This window comes from Macrobrachium nipponense, chromosome 25, assembly GCF_015104395.2.
Source record: "Macrobrachium nipponense isolate FS-2020 chromosome 25, ASM1510439v2, whole genome shotgun sequence".
Lineage (NCBI taxonomy): Eukaryota > Metazoa > Arthropoda > Malacostraca > Decapoda > Palaemonidae > Macrobrachium > Macrobrachium nipponense.
This window is the reverse complement of record NC_087214.1, coordinates 64,119,343-64,132,797: the sequence shown is the minus strand read 5'-3', so window position 1 is coordinate 64,132,797 and position 13,455 is coordinate 64,119,343. Positions and strand designations below refer to the sequence as shown.

General features: G+C 48.8%; 1 protein-coding gene across 5 annotated transcripts in view; it reads left to right on the top strand.

Annotated features, from left to right (window-relative positions):
- Positions 1–13,455, top strand: part of LOC135199465 (INO80 complex subunit E-like) — a 103,114-nt gene that overhangs the window by 31,305 nt on the left and 58,354 nt on the right. The window lies entirely within an intron of this gene.

Sequence of the window (13,455 nt, the reverse complement as noted above, 5' to 3'; positions counted from 1 at the left end):
TTACACCTCAGACCTCTCCAGTTCTTTCTACATCGAAACTGGAGGTGTCGTTCGCAAAACCTAGAGTTCTCCTTCGAGATCTCAAGGGAAATCAAGAAGGACCTCTCTTGGTGGGCCAACTCTCAGGTTTGCAGAAGGATGTCCCTTCACATTCCGAACCCAACCAAGTGTTGTATTCCGACGCCTCAGAAACAGGTTGGGGAGCAACGCTCGGCTCAAGAGAAGTGTCAGGCACCTGGAAGAAGGAACAGGTGACCTGGCACATCAACAAGAAGGAGCTGATGGCGGTTTGGCTAACTTTGAAAGCTTTCGAGCCCCACGTCCTAGCTTCAGCAGTACAGATCAACTCGGACAACACCACGGCCCTGGCTTACATCAGGAAGCAGGGGGGGACTCACTCTTCTCCCTGTACAGACAGCAAAAGAACTTCTGCTTTGGGCAGAGCAAAGGAAGATTTGTCTCCTTACCCAGGTTCGTACAGGGAGAAAAGAACGTCATAGCAGACCTCCTAAGCAGGAAAGATCAAGTCCTGCCTGCAGAGTGGGACTCTTCACGAGGATGTTTGCCAGGACCTGTGGGAAGCTTTGGGGCAAGCCTCATATACACTCTTCGCCACAGCCAAGAATGCAAGGATAGCCAACTACTGCTCTCCGATATCGACCCGAGGGGCAGTGTCGATAGACGCTTTTCTACTAGATTGGAAGGGTCTAGACATGTGTCTTTTCCTCCATTCAAGATACTGGGAGAGACTAAAAGAAATTTGCTGAATCGGAGGCAGCAGGATGACGCTGGTAGCCCCGTTCTGCCCGCACAAATGGTTCACAGAGGTACTGGAATGGTTTAGTAGATCTTCCTAGACATTACCACAGAGGATCGATTGTCAGACAACCCCCTTCGAGAGGTATCACAAAAACTCCTGCTCTAGATGGACTGGCTTCAGACTGTCAAAAGTTTGGTCAGAACGAGAGGCTTTTCTGCAGAGTTGCAACGGCTATCGCAGCAGCAAGAAGGCCTTTTACCCTTAGTCTACCAATCGAAGTGGGACGTCTTTCGGCGATGGTGTAGGAACCATCACTTTTCCTCTTCCAGTACCTCTGTGACCCAAATAGCAGACTTCTTACTTTTCCTTAGGGAAGAGTGGTATTGGCGGTTTCAACCATTAAAGGCTATCGTAGCATGCTATCTGCAGTGTTTAGGCACAGAAACTTAAACATTTCAGAAGATAAGGACCTTCATGATCTAATAAGATCGATTTGAAACATCGAAGAAGGTTTCGCCAGGGATTCCGAGTTGGAATCTGGATGTAGTGCTACGTTACCTGATGTCCACTAAGTTCGAACCGCTCAGTCTGCCTCGTTTAGAGACCCTCACGAAGAAGACAATTTTTCTCATGGCATTGGCTTCCGCAAAGAGGGTTAGTGAACTCCATGCACTAGAATGAAATGTGGGATTCAGAGGAGATGCAGCTATCTGTTCGTTCCTACCTTCGTTCTTGGCTAAGAACGAAAACCCCTCAAATCCTTGGCCTAGGAGCTTTGCAGTCCAAGGCTTGTCTGCATTAGTAGGCGAGGAAGCAGAGAGGTCGCTTTGCCCAGTACGAAGTTTAAAGTTTTATCTACAGAGAAAGAAAAAAACAAGGCAATGATGTCAACCTTTGGTGCTCTGTAAGAGATCCAAGGAGGACTCTTTCGAAGAATGCACTTTCTTCTTTATCAGAAGCCTGGTGAAAGAAGCGCATGCGATATGTGATGAAAGTCAATTCAAAGTTCTTAGGTCAAAGCTCATGAGGTAAGAGCTATTGCCACGTCATTGACTTTTAGCAAAAACATATCCCTGAGTAATATTATGAAGGCAACATTCTGGCGTTGCAAACTCAGTCTTTGCAAACCACTATCTGAGAGACGTCAAATTACGTATGAAAAGTGCTTCGGGTTAGGCCCGTACGTATCGGCGGATTCGGTGCTGGGGCAGGGAGCTGAGCATATCCTTTGTAGTATATTTTTCCCCTTGTTAGGTTGTAAGTTTTTGGTTGTTTGAAAGAACATGCGGGTAGGCATGTTTTCATTTCGTAGTTTCTAACAATGATTAGATTGGTTAGGTGATCGGTTTATGTTTGAGCTCCTTGCAATGATAGTGGTTAGGTTCTGTCATATAAGTGGGCGAATCCCCGTTGACAGATCCTGCTCGGATTCTATCAAGTAAGCGGATAACCAAATCCCTTTGATAGACCCCAAAGAGTCTGTCAGCTGTGGTCACGCCCTCGCTGAAGCTCTTAAGCAACGCAGACTCATAGACAGTAAACTACGAAGTCATTCTGCCTAAACAGGTAAGAAACCAAGGTTGTGTTTACATCCTACAACTAGTGTTGTTTTCCCCTTTTTTCCATATTTAGATTGCTGTCTCTTTCCCTCCACCAAGGGTGTCAATCAGCTAAGTATATATCTGACAGGAAAGTTCATGTACAAAAATGTTATTGTTAGTACGTATACAATAAGGTTTTGTACATACTTACCTGGCAGATATATACGATTGATGGCCCGCCCAGCCTCCCCTCAGGAGACAGGTGGAAGGAAAAATTCTGGCTGGAAAGGGAGATTGGTTCTTACAGCCGCCACCCAGCGGCGGGTAAGGTAGATCACCTGACCTACCTGTCGCGTGTGCCGCGAGTTTTGAATTCTGTCGTGACGTCAGAGACGTAAAGCTAAGTATATATCTGCCAGGTAAGTATGTACAAAACCTTATTGTATACTAACAATAACATATTAAAACTAAGCTGCTTAACTTGTATTCCATTTTAGAGGGGTTTAATTGTAACTTTTAACATTCTAGAAAGTAGTTCTGTATTCAGTATCTTCACATTCTGACCATCACAAATACAATGTTTTCATACAATCAACTTACCTGTCAGATATATACATAGCTAAGACTCTGTCGTCCCCGACAGAAATTCAAATTTCGCGCCACTCGCTGCAGGTAGGTCAGGTGATCTACCGGCCTGCCCTGGGCGGCAGGACTAGGAACCATTCCCGTTTTCTATCATATTTTCTCTGTGGTATCAACATTGTTGTTACTACCTCCTGACTAGAATTCGTTTTTCAAGGCAATTGATCTTCTTTCATCTGACTTTTTGGTGACATACCTGGATCGTTGTTTTGGCATTCGCTACTGTGGACTGGATTTGGACTTGCTTTTGATTTTTCTACAGAATGTCTGATTCAAGTGTTAGTGTGAGAGTTTGTGTGAATGTAGGCTGCAAGGTGAGGATACCGAAGGCTTCGGTTGATCCTCACACTGTATGCCGTAAATGTAGAGGTTTTGAATGTTCTTTGACTAACACCTGTCATGAGTGTGAAAGGTTGAGTGTTGAGGAATGGAAGACTCTAACTTCTTACTTGAAGAAGTTAGAGAGGGATAGAATTAGAAGGGCTGCATCTAAGGGTGTGGGTAGTACAAGGCCTATTGAGCCTTTTCCTGATTCTAACTCTTCTGTAAACCATGCATTTGATTCTCCCTCTTTATCAGGGCCCTCACAGGCTTTGCATTCAGATTCAGCCTCGGAGATCGCTGATCTGAAGGCTACACTTCATAGGATGAAATCCAAAATGGCTGCCCTGAAAGGTAAGGATAGTGAAAGTGACGTGTTTAGTGAAGTGAGTGCCCCCAGTGTTGTGGAGGGGGCGTCTGACCGTCTCTGCGATTCTCACAGGCCTAGACCTCTTCCAAGCTCCCAAGCCCAGAGGAGAAGGAAAGTCGAAAGCCTTACGGAGGTTGTGGAGAATCCCCACCGGTCAGGCGTCCCTTCAGCAGGCTCTGTAGCGCAACAGACTGCTCAGGACCACTTTAGAAAAAGCGCCCTCCGAGAGTGTTTCTCATCGTCCGGTTCTCCTTCACCTAAACGAGGGTGGAAGGATTCGGACCTTTCCAGGCCCCTGAAAAGGCACTGGAAAGAGCCTTTGTTTGACTCGAGCCCCGAGCGCTTTTCTGATGAAGCTCCCTCCTTGATCAAGAAGGCGAAGGTGGTTTTGACGTCTCCCTGTTACGACGGACCGGGTCTAACTCCTTCGAGGTCTCCCTCTCCTCCTGTTGAAGAGGACGCTGGAGAGGCTTCCAAGAGGATCCTTTTAGCTGTTCAAGAGCAGTTAGCCTCGTTGGTCGGAGTCCTTTCGAAAGATCCTCCTCGTAAGAAGGACGTTAGACTTCCTGTCAAGAAGTCTCGTCTTCTTTCTCCTGCCAGGCGCGAGGCTCCAGCCAGACGTGAGGCGTCTTCCAGGCGTGAGATGCCTTCCGAACACGAGACGTCAGCCAAGCGTGAAGCGCCAGCCAAGCACGAGGATCTTTATTTCAGCGAAGCGTCTTCCAGGCGCGAGGAGCCAGCCAGGCGCGAGATGCCAGCTTTGTTTCAGAGGGGCTCTGTACATACTCTTAGCCCCCTCTCGCCGGTTAGGAGTTTGTCTCCCGCAGAGAGATAGTTTGGAAAGACTTGAAGACGGATTCTCCTTCTGATCCTTTTGTTGAAGAGGATTCAGAAGACGAGGCTCGTGGTAGAGAAGGGCTTTCAAACTACAAGGTTTTGACATCTCTTCTTCTTCAGGAATATGGAGATTCCTTAACTCCTGCCGCTCCTCCTTCTCCGCGCTCTCTCTTTTCTAGCTCCAAGACGCCAAAGTCTTCGTCTTTTCTGAAAATGAGACCGACCATCTCTATGAAGAGAGCTCTCCAGTCTGGATAACTGGATGAAAACGAAGAAGGATCTGGTCTGAACTGTCTTCTGTATGCCCCCTGCTAGACTTACAGGCAAAAGGGGTATTTGGTACCAGACAGGGGAGAATATGGGTCTCTCTCTCCCAGCTTCTGCGGAAGCTGACTTTTCCAGTCTGGTAGACGCCTCAAGAAGGCATGGCCTGAACTCTGCGCGTGTGACTTGGGGTCTTTCTGAACTTGATCATCTCCTCAAGGGACTCTTCCATGTATTGGAAGTATTCAATTTCCTTGATTGGTCCCATCCCCGGGGTGATGGCCAGAAGGCCCTTCCCCCCCCCCCCCCCCCATGACTCGGAGGGCCTCGAATCCTGAAGTTCTCCTCTGTATCTTGTCCGTGTATAGACAAGGCAGTACAGGTATGGCTCAGGGGAAGTCTCCTCTCTTTTGGAGCGGGACTCTTGAAGAAGAGGGGCTGTTTTTTAGCGCCTTTCGACCAAGGCGGTTTCGCACTCACAAAGAGCAGCTTTGATGTTTGCTCCCATGTCTGACTTTCTGTTCCCATCTCAGTTGGTGAGGGACATTTCCCGTTCACTAACTGAGAAGGCGACCCAGGACCTTCTCCTTCAGTCTTCCAGAAAGAAGAGGCCTGCGGTAGTGGGAGAGAAGAAAGGCGAGTACTTCTCTTCAGCCCTTTCGAGGAGGCCCTCTCCAGAGCTCCCTCAAAAGGAAAGCTCCTGAGAGAGAGGTAGATCTTCCTTCCGTCCCTTTAAAAGGGGAAAGTGATGTAAGGATCCTCCGCAAACCCAGTAGGTGCCAGGCTCCTGGGATTTGCGGATGCCTGGGCACTCATCGATGCAGACGCTTGGTCGATGTCTGTGATAAAGAAGGGATATTACATCCCCTTCCAGGACAGTCCTCCCCTGACTTCAACTCCGCGGGAACTGTCCGCCAAATACAAGGACCCTGTTCTGAGAGATACTCTTCGGCTAATGGTGGATCAGATGTGGGACAAGAGAGCGATAGAACTAGTGCTGGATCAAAACTCCCCGGGGTTTTACAATCGCCTTTTCCTGGTTGCAAAGGCCTCGGGGGGCTGGAGACCAGTTCTAGACGTCAGCGCTCTGAACAAATTTGTTCCGAAACAGAAGTTCGCCATGGAAACTTCTGCGTCAGTCCTTGCGGCTCTTCGCCAAGGGGATTGGATGGTTTCCCTGGATCTCCAAGATGCCTAATTTCACGTCCCGATTCATCCTTCGTCGAAGAAGTACCTCCGTTTCATGACAGGGGGAAGGATCTACCAGTTCAGGGCCTTGTGTTTCGGCCTGTCCACAGCTCCTCAGGTCTTCACAGCCTGATGAAAAATGTGGCGAGATGGCTTCATGGGAGGTCAAGGGTGTTCATTCTCTCTGTATCTAGACAACTGGCTCATCAGAGCCAGATCAGAGAAACAGTGTTTGGAGGACCTTGCTTTGACCTCCAACCTGATCAAATCATTGGGATTACTCGTAAACCCTCGAGAAGTCACAGCTGATCCCCAGCCAGAACTTGGTCTATCTGGGGATTCAGATGGATTCTTGGGGTTTTCGAGTATTTCCTTCTCAAGAGAGACTCGTGAGAGGCTTAGAGAAAGTCTCTCTTCTTAGGGAAAGAACGTACTTTGGCGAGGGAATGGTTGAGCCTTCTAGGGACCCTTTCCTTGCTCGAACAGTTCTTTCCGCTAGGAAGACTTCATTTTCGTCCTCTTCAGTTCTTCCTCAAGAGATCGTGGAACTGGAAGACAGGACTTCTCTCGGACAGTTTTCCCATTCCAGTGGAGATGACAACACTTGGAATGGTGGTTGCCCCCATTAAAGGAGAACAAGGGTATTTCCCTGGAGATTCAGAACCCAAGCCTTGTGTTGTTTTCTGACGCGTCGGAAAAAGGTTGGGGAGCAACCTTAGGAACGAGAGAAGTGTCAGGCACCTGGAGTGCAGTTCAGGTGTCCTGGCACATAAATTGCAAAGAACTTTTAGCCGTACACCTGGCTCTAAAGAACTTCGAACCTATAGTGACAAACAGTGTAGTCCAAGTAAAACTCGGACAACACCACCACCCTTTTTTTGCTAACATTCGGAAGCAAGGAGGGACACTCGTTTTTCCTGTACGAGCTCGCAAGAGATCTTCTACTTTGGACCTCCCAAAGGAAATTCTCCCTCCTGACGAGGTTTGTTCAGGGAGTAAGGAGCGTGAGGGCAGACAGGCTGAGCAGGAGGAGCCAGGTCCTTCACACAGAATGGACCCTCCACTCAGAAGTTTGTCAGAGTCTTTGGTCTCTATGGGGGACTCCTCATGTGGACCTGTTTGCCACATTCCTCTCCAAAAGACTGGAAGTCTTTTGCTCAGTGGTAGAAGACCCCAGAGCTCTAACAGTCGACGCCTTCCTTCTAGACTGGTCCCATGTAGAAGTCTACGCATTTCCCCCGTTCAAGATTCTGGGGCAAGTGCTAAAGAAGTTTGTGGCTTCAAAGGGGACGAAAATGACCCTGATAGCCCCCTTTTGGCTGGCACAAGATTGGTTCACAGATGTAGTGGAGTGGACAGTAGACTTCCCCAGATCCCTTCCAAGAAGGATGGATCTTCTCAGACAACCACACTTCGAGAGGTATCATCAAAACCTCCCCGCTCTCGCTCTGACTGCCTTTCGACTATCGAAAGACTTGTCAGAGCGAGAGGTTTTTCTCGCAAGGCTGCAAGCGCGATCGCTAGAGCCCGCAGAGCTTCCACTATGCGAGTCTATCAATCTAAGTGGGAGGTTTTCAGAAGATGGTGTAAGTCGAAGAAGTTGTCCTCCTCCAGTACCTCTGTGACCGAAATCGCTGATTTCATACAATCAACTTACCTGTCAGATATATACTTAGCTAAGACTCCGTCGTCCCCGACAGAAATTCAAATTTCGCGCCACTCGCTACAGGTAGGTCAGGACTAGGAACCATTCCCGTTTTCTATCATATTTTCTCTGTCGCCGGTGGTATCAACATTGTTGTTACTACCTCCTGACCTGAAATCTTATTTCAAAGCTTTTGATCATCGTTTCACTCGGACTTTTGGTGACGTACCTGGATCGTGTTTTGGCATTCGCTACTGTGGACTGAATTTGGAATTGTTTTGCTTTTGATTTTTCAGTATGTCTGATTCAAGTGTTAGTGTGAGAATGTGTGTGAATGTAGGCTGCAAGGTGAGGATACCAAAGGCTTCGGTTGATCCTCACACTGTATGTCGTAAATGTAGGGGGTTGGAATGTTCTTCAACTAATACCTGTCATGAATGTGAGGGGTTGAATGCTGAAGAATGGAAGACTCTAACTTCTTACTTGAGGAAGTTAGAGAGGGATAGAGTGAGGCGTGCATCAAAGGGTGTGTGTTCAAGGCCTATTGAGCCTTTTATTGAGTCTATCTCTCCTAATCTTAATGTTTTTGATTCTCCCTCTGTATCGGGATTTTCACAGGCTTTGCATTCAGAATCGGCCTCTGAAATCGCCGACCTGAAGGCTACTATCCACAAGATGAGGTCGAAAATGGCGGCCCTAAAAGGTAAGGATAGTGACAGTGATGTGTACGGTGAAGTGAGTGCTCCCAGTGTTGTGGAGGGGGCGTTTGATCGTCTCTGCGACGCTCCCAGGCCTAGACCGCTTCCAAGCTCCTATGCCCAGAGGAGAAGGAAAGTCAAAAGCCTTAAGGAGGTCGTGGAGAATCCCCAACGGTCAGACGTCCCTTCAGCAGGTTCTGTTTCGCATCAGACTGCTCAGGACCGCTTTAGGAAAAGCGTCCTGCGAGAGTGCTTCTCTTCTTCTCCCTCTCCTTCACCTAAACGAGGGTGGAAGGATTCGGATCTTTCCAGGCCCCTGAAAAGGCATTGGAAAGAACCTTCTTTGAACTCGAGCCCAGAGCGCTTTACTGATGAAGCTCCCTCCTCGATCAAGAAGGCGAAGGTTGTGTCGAAATCTCCCTATATGGACGTAGCGGATCGTTCTCCTTCGAGGTCTCCCTCTCCTCCCATTGAAGAGGACGCCGGGGAAGCTTCTAAGAGGATCCTACTTGCTGTTCAAGAGCAGCTAGCCTCCTTGGTAGGAGTTCTGACTAGAGATCCAACGCGCAAGAAGGACGTTGCTCTTCCTATCAAGAAGTCTCGTCTTCTTTCCCCTGCCAGGCACGAGGCGCCTTCCAGGCATGAAGCTTCCTCTTCCAAGCATGTAGAAGAGGACTTGCATTTCAGAGCAAGTGCAAGAGAAGCTTATGACAGACACGATTATCCGGCCAGGACGCCAGCCGGACGCGAGACGTCTTCTTGGCGCGAGACGTCTTCCAGATACATGCAGCCAGCCAGGCGCGAGACGCCAGCCAGGACGTCAACAGGGCACGAAGCGTCATCCAAGCGCGAGACACCAGCCAGGACGCCAGCCAAGCGCGAGGCGTCTTCCAGATGTGAGGAGTCAGCCAGGCGCGAGGCGTCTTCCAGGCGCGAGGCGTCTTCCAGGCGCGAGGCGTCTTCCAGGCGCGAGGCGTCTTCCAGGCGCGAGGCGTCTTCCAGGCGCGAGGCGTCATCCAGATACGAGGAGCCAGCTAGGCACGAGGCGCCAACCAAGCGCGAGGCGTCTTACAAGCGTCATCCGTCTACCAGACTTGATGCGCCAACCAGACGTGAGGCTCCTACTTTTGTCAAGAGGGACTCTGTACACTCTCTTAGTCCTTCTCCTATCAGGAATTTGTCTCCTTCAGATAGAAGACTTCCTGTTTTTGCTGCGGATTCTCCTTTGGACCCCGAGATAGACGAGAATTCAGAAGACGAGGGTCGCGGTAGGGAAGGACTTTCTAGCTACAAAGTCTTAACAGCCCTTCTTCTTGAGGAATATGGGGACGTGTTAACTCCCGCCGCTCCTCCCTCTCCGCGATCTCTGTTTTCAAGCGCAAAGGTGCCTAAATCCTCGTCTTTCCTTAGAATGAGGCCTCCTATCTCTATGAAGAGGGCTCTTCAGTCACTAAATACTTGGATGGATACTAAGAAGGAGCTTGTCAGGACGGTCTTCTGCATGCCCCCAGCGAGACTCGCTGGCAGAAGGGGCATTTGGTACCAAACGGGAGAGAATATGGGTCTTTCTCTCCCGTCCTCAGCCGAAGCAGACTTCTCTACCTTAGTGGATGCGTCTAGAAGACACGGACTGAACTCTGCCCGTGTGACTTGGGGCATTTCGGAATTGGATCATCTCCTCAAGGGACTCTTCCTCGTTTTGGAAGTCTTCAATCTCTTAGATTGGTCCCTTGGGGTGATGTCCAAGAAGGCTCATGACGCTGAGGGTCTCGACCCGGAAGTACTCCTTTGTATACTGTCGTGCATCGACAAGGCAGTACAAGATGGCTCCTTAGAAGTCTCCTCTTTATTTGGAGCGGGACTGATTAAGAAGAGGACGGTTTTCAGTGCTTTCTTGACCAAGGCGGTCTCACACTCTCAGAGAGCAGCTCTTTTGTACTCTCCTTTATCTGACTTTTTGTTTCCTTCTCAGTTGGTGAAGGACATTTCCCGATCACTAACTGAGAAGGCGACTCAAGACCTTCTTCTTCAGTCATCTAGGAAGAAGAGACCTGCAGCAGTAGTTGAGAAGAAAGGACCGAGTATACGTCTCTTCAGCCCTTTCGAGGAGGCCCTCCCTCCAGAGCGCCCTCAAAAAGGAAGGCTCCTGAGAGGAGAGGTAGATCTGCCTTCCGTCCCTTTAAGAAGGGAAAGTGATGCTTCTCACCTCCAAACACCAGTAGGTGCCAGGCTCCTGGGATTTGTGGAGTCCTGGGCACGTATCAACACGGACGCCTCATCAATGTCTGTGATAAGGAAGGGATACCTTATCCCCTTCCTGGACAGTCCTCCCCTGACTCCAACTCCACGGGAACTGTCAGCCAGATACAGGGACCCTGTGCTGAGGGATACTCTTCGACTGATGGTGGATCAGATGTGGACGGGAACAAGAGAGCGATAGAACTAGTGCTGGATCAAAACTCCCTGGGGTTTTACAATCGCCTTTTTCTGGTTGCAAAGGCCTCGGGGGGCTGGAGGCCAGTACTAGACGTCAGCGCTCTGAACAAATTTGTTCAGAAGGAGAAGTTCTCCATGGAGACTTCGGCCTCAGTCCTTGCGGCTATGTGCCAAGGGGATTGGATGGTGTCTCTGGATCTCCAGGACGCCTATTTTCACGTCCCGATTCACCCTTCATCGAAGAAGTACCTCCGTTTCATGACGGGGGGAAGGATCTTTCAGTTCAGAGCCTTGTGTTTCGGCCTTTCCACAGCTCCTCAGGTCTTCACAAGCCTGATGAAGAATGTGGCGAGGTTTCTTCACCTCAAAGGTGTAAATATCTCTCTGTATCTGGACGACTGGCTCATCAGGGCCAGATCAGAGAGACAGTGTTTGGAGGACCTTACTTTGACCCTAAACCTGATCAAATCGTTGGGATTACTCATAAACCTCGAGAAGTCGCAGCTGACCCCCAGACAGAACTTAGTCTATCTGGGGATTCAGATGGATTCTCGGGGTTTTCGAGTATTTCCTTCGCAAGAGAGACTTGCAAAAGGCTTGGAGAAAGTCTCTCTCTTCTTAGGGAAAGAACGGACGTCGGCGAGGGAATGGTTGAGCCTTCTAGGGACCCTTTCCTCGCTCGAACAGTTTTTTCCTCTAGGAAGACTTCATTTACGTCCACTTCAATTCTTCCTCAAGAGGTCTTGGAGTTGGAAGACCGGATATCTTTCAGACGCCTTTCCCATTCCAGTGGAGATGAGACCTCACTTAGAATGGTGGTTGCCCCCGTTGAAGGAGAACAAGGGAATCTCCCTGAAGATTCAGAACCCAAGCCTAGTGTTATATTCCGACGCGTCGGAGAAGGGTTTGGGAGCAACATTAGGCTCGAAGGAGGTGTCAGGCACCTGGGAAGCAGCACAGGTGTCCTGGCACATAAACTGCAAAGAACTCTTTGCCGTACACTTGGCTCTGAAGAGTCTAGAACCTTTTGTGTCAAGCAAAGTAGTTCAAGTAAATGTGGACAACACCACCGCACTTGCCTACATTCGGAAACAAGGAGGGACTCACTCCTTGCTCCTTTACGAACTTGCAAGAGACCTTCTGCTTTGGACGTCCCAGAGGAACATCTCCCTGCTTACAAGATTTATTCAGGGAGAAAGGAACGTAAGGGCGGACAGACTCAGCAGGAGGAACCAGGTCCTTCACACAGAGTGGACCCTCCACTCAGAAGTGTGTCAGGGTCTCTGGTCTCTTTGGGGGACTCCTCATGTGGATCTCTTCGCCACGTTCTTCTCCAAAAGGCTGGAAATCTTTTGCTCGGTGGTAGAAGACCCCAGAGCTCTAACAGTTGACGCCTTCCTACTAGACTGGTCTCGCGTAGACGTCTACGCTTTTCCTCCTTTCAAGATCTTGGGACTAGTTCTGAAGAAATTTGAGGCTTCAAAGGGGACAAGGATGACCCTGATAGCCCCCTTTTGGCCGGCACAAGATTGGTTCACAGAGGTGGTGGAGTGGATGGTAGATTTTCCCAGATCCCTCCCAAGAAGGATGGATCTTCTCAAACAACCACACTTCCAGAGGTATCATCAAAACCTCCCCGCTCTCGCTCTGACTGCCTTTCGACTATCGAAAGACTTGTCAGAGCGAGAGGGTTTTCTCGTAAAGTTGCAAGCGCGATCGCGAGAGCCCGCAGAGCCTCCACTAGACGAGTATATCAGTCCAAGTGGGAAGTTTTTAGAAGGTGGTGCAAGTCTAAGAAGTTGTCCTCCTCCACTATCTCTGTAACGGATATTGCTGATTTCTTGCTGTTCCTAAGGGAAGAATCTCATCTATCTGTATCCACAATAAAGGGATACAGAAGCATGCTTTCGGCAGTCTTCAGGAATAGAGGATTAGATCTGGCAGATAATAAGGATCTACACGATCTCATAAGATCCTTTCAGACTACGAAGTCTAGGGAACCGGTTCCTCCTAGCTGGAACCTAGATGTAGTGCTCAAATTCCTGTCATCCGAAAGGTTCGAACCTCCTCATCTGGCGTCTTTTCGAGACATAACTAGAAAATGCTTATTCCTATTATCTTTAGCTACAGCAAAAAGAGTTAGTGAACTGCATGCTCTAGAGGATAAAGTAGGATTCAAGGGGGACTCAGCCATTTGCTCGTTTAAAGCTTTGTTTTTAGCTAAAAACGAGAATCCCACGAATCCCTGGCCTAAGACCTTCGAGGTTAAAGGCTTATTGAGTCTCGTAGGTAGAGAAGCAGAGAGATCTCTCTGTCCTGTAAGAGCTCTAAAGTTCTACCTACAGAGAAAACACCAGATGGGGGGCTCTAGACAAGGTCTTTGGTGCGCGGTAAAAGACCCCACAAGACTGATGTCTAAGAATGCTCTAGCATTCTTTGTGAGAAACGTCATTACAGAGGCGCATAAGATCTGTCCTGACGAGGTGTTTCGACTTTTAAGAGTGAAAGCTCATGAAGTGAGAGCAGTAGCGACGTCTCTCTCGTTTCAAAAGAATATGTCACTAAAAAACATCTTGGAAACGACATTTTGGAGATGCAACTCAGTATTTGCATCTCATTACATGAGAGATGTTCGTGTGACCTACGAGAAATGTTTTTCTCTAGGTCCTTTCATGTCTGCGGATACGATCCTGGGTTTAGGAGCTAACACCGATCCTTAAGTTTGTACATACCTTCTATTAGATATGTTCTAG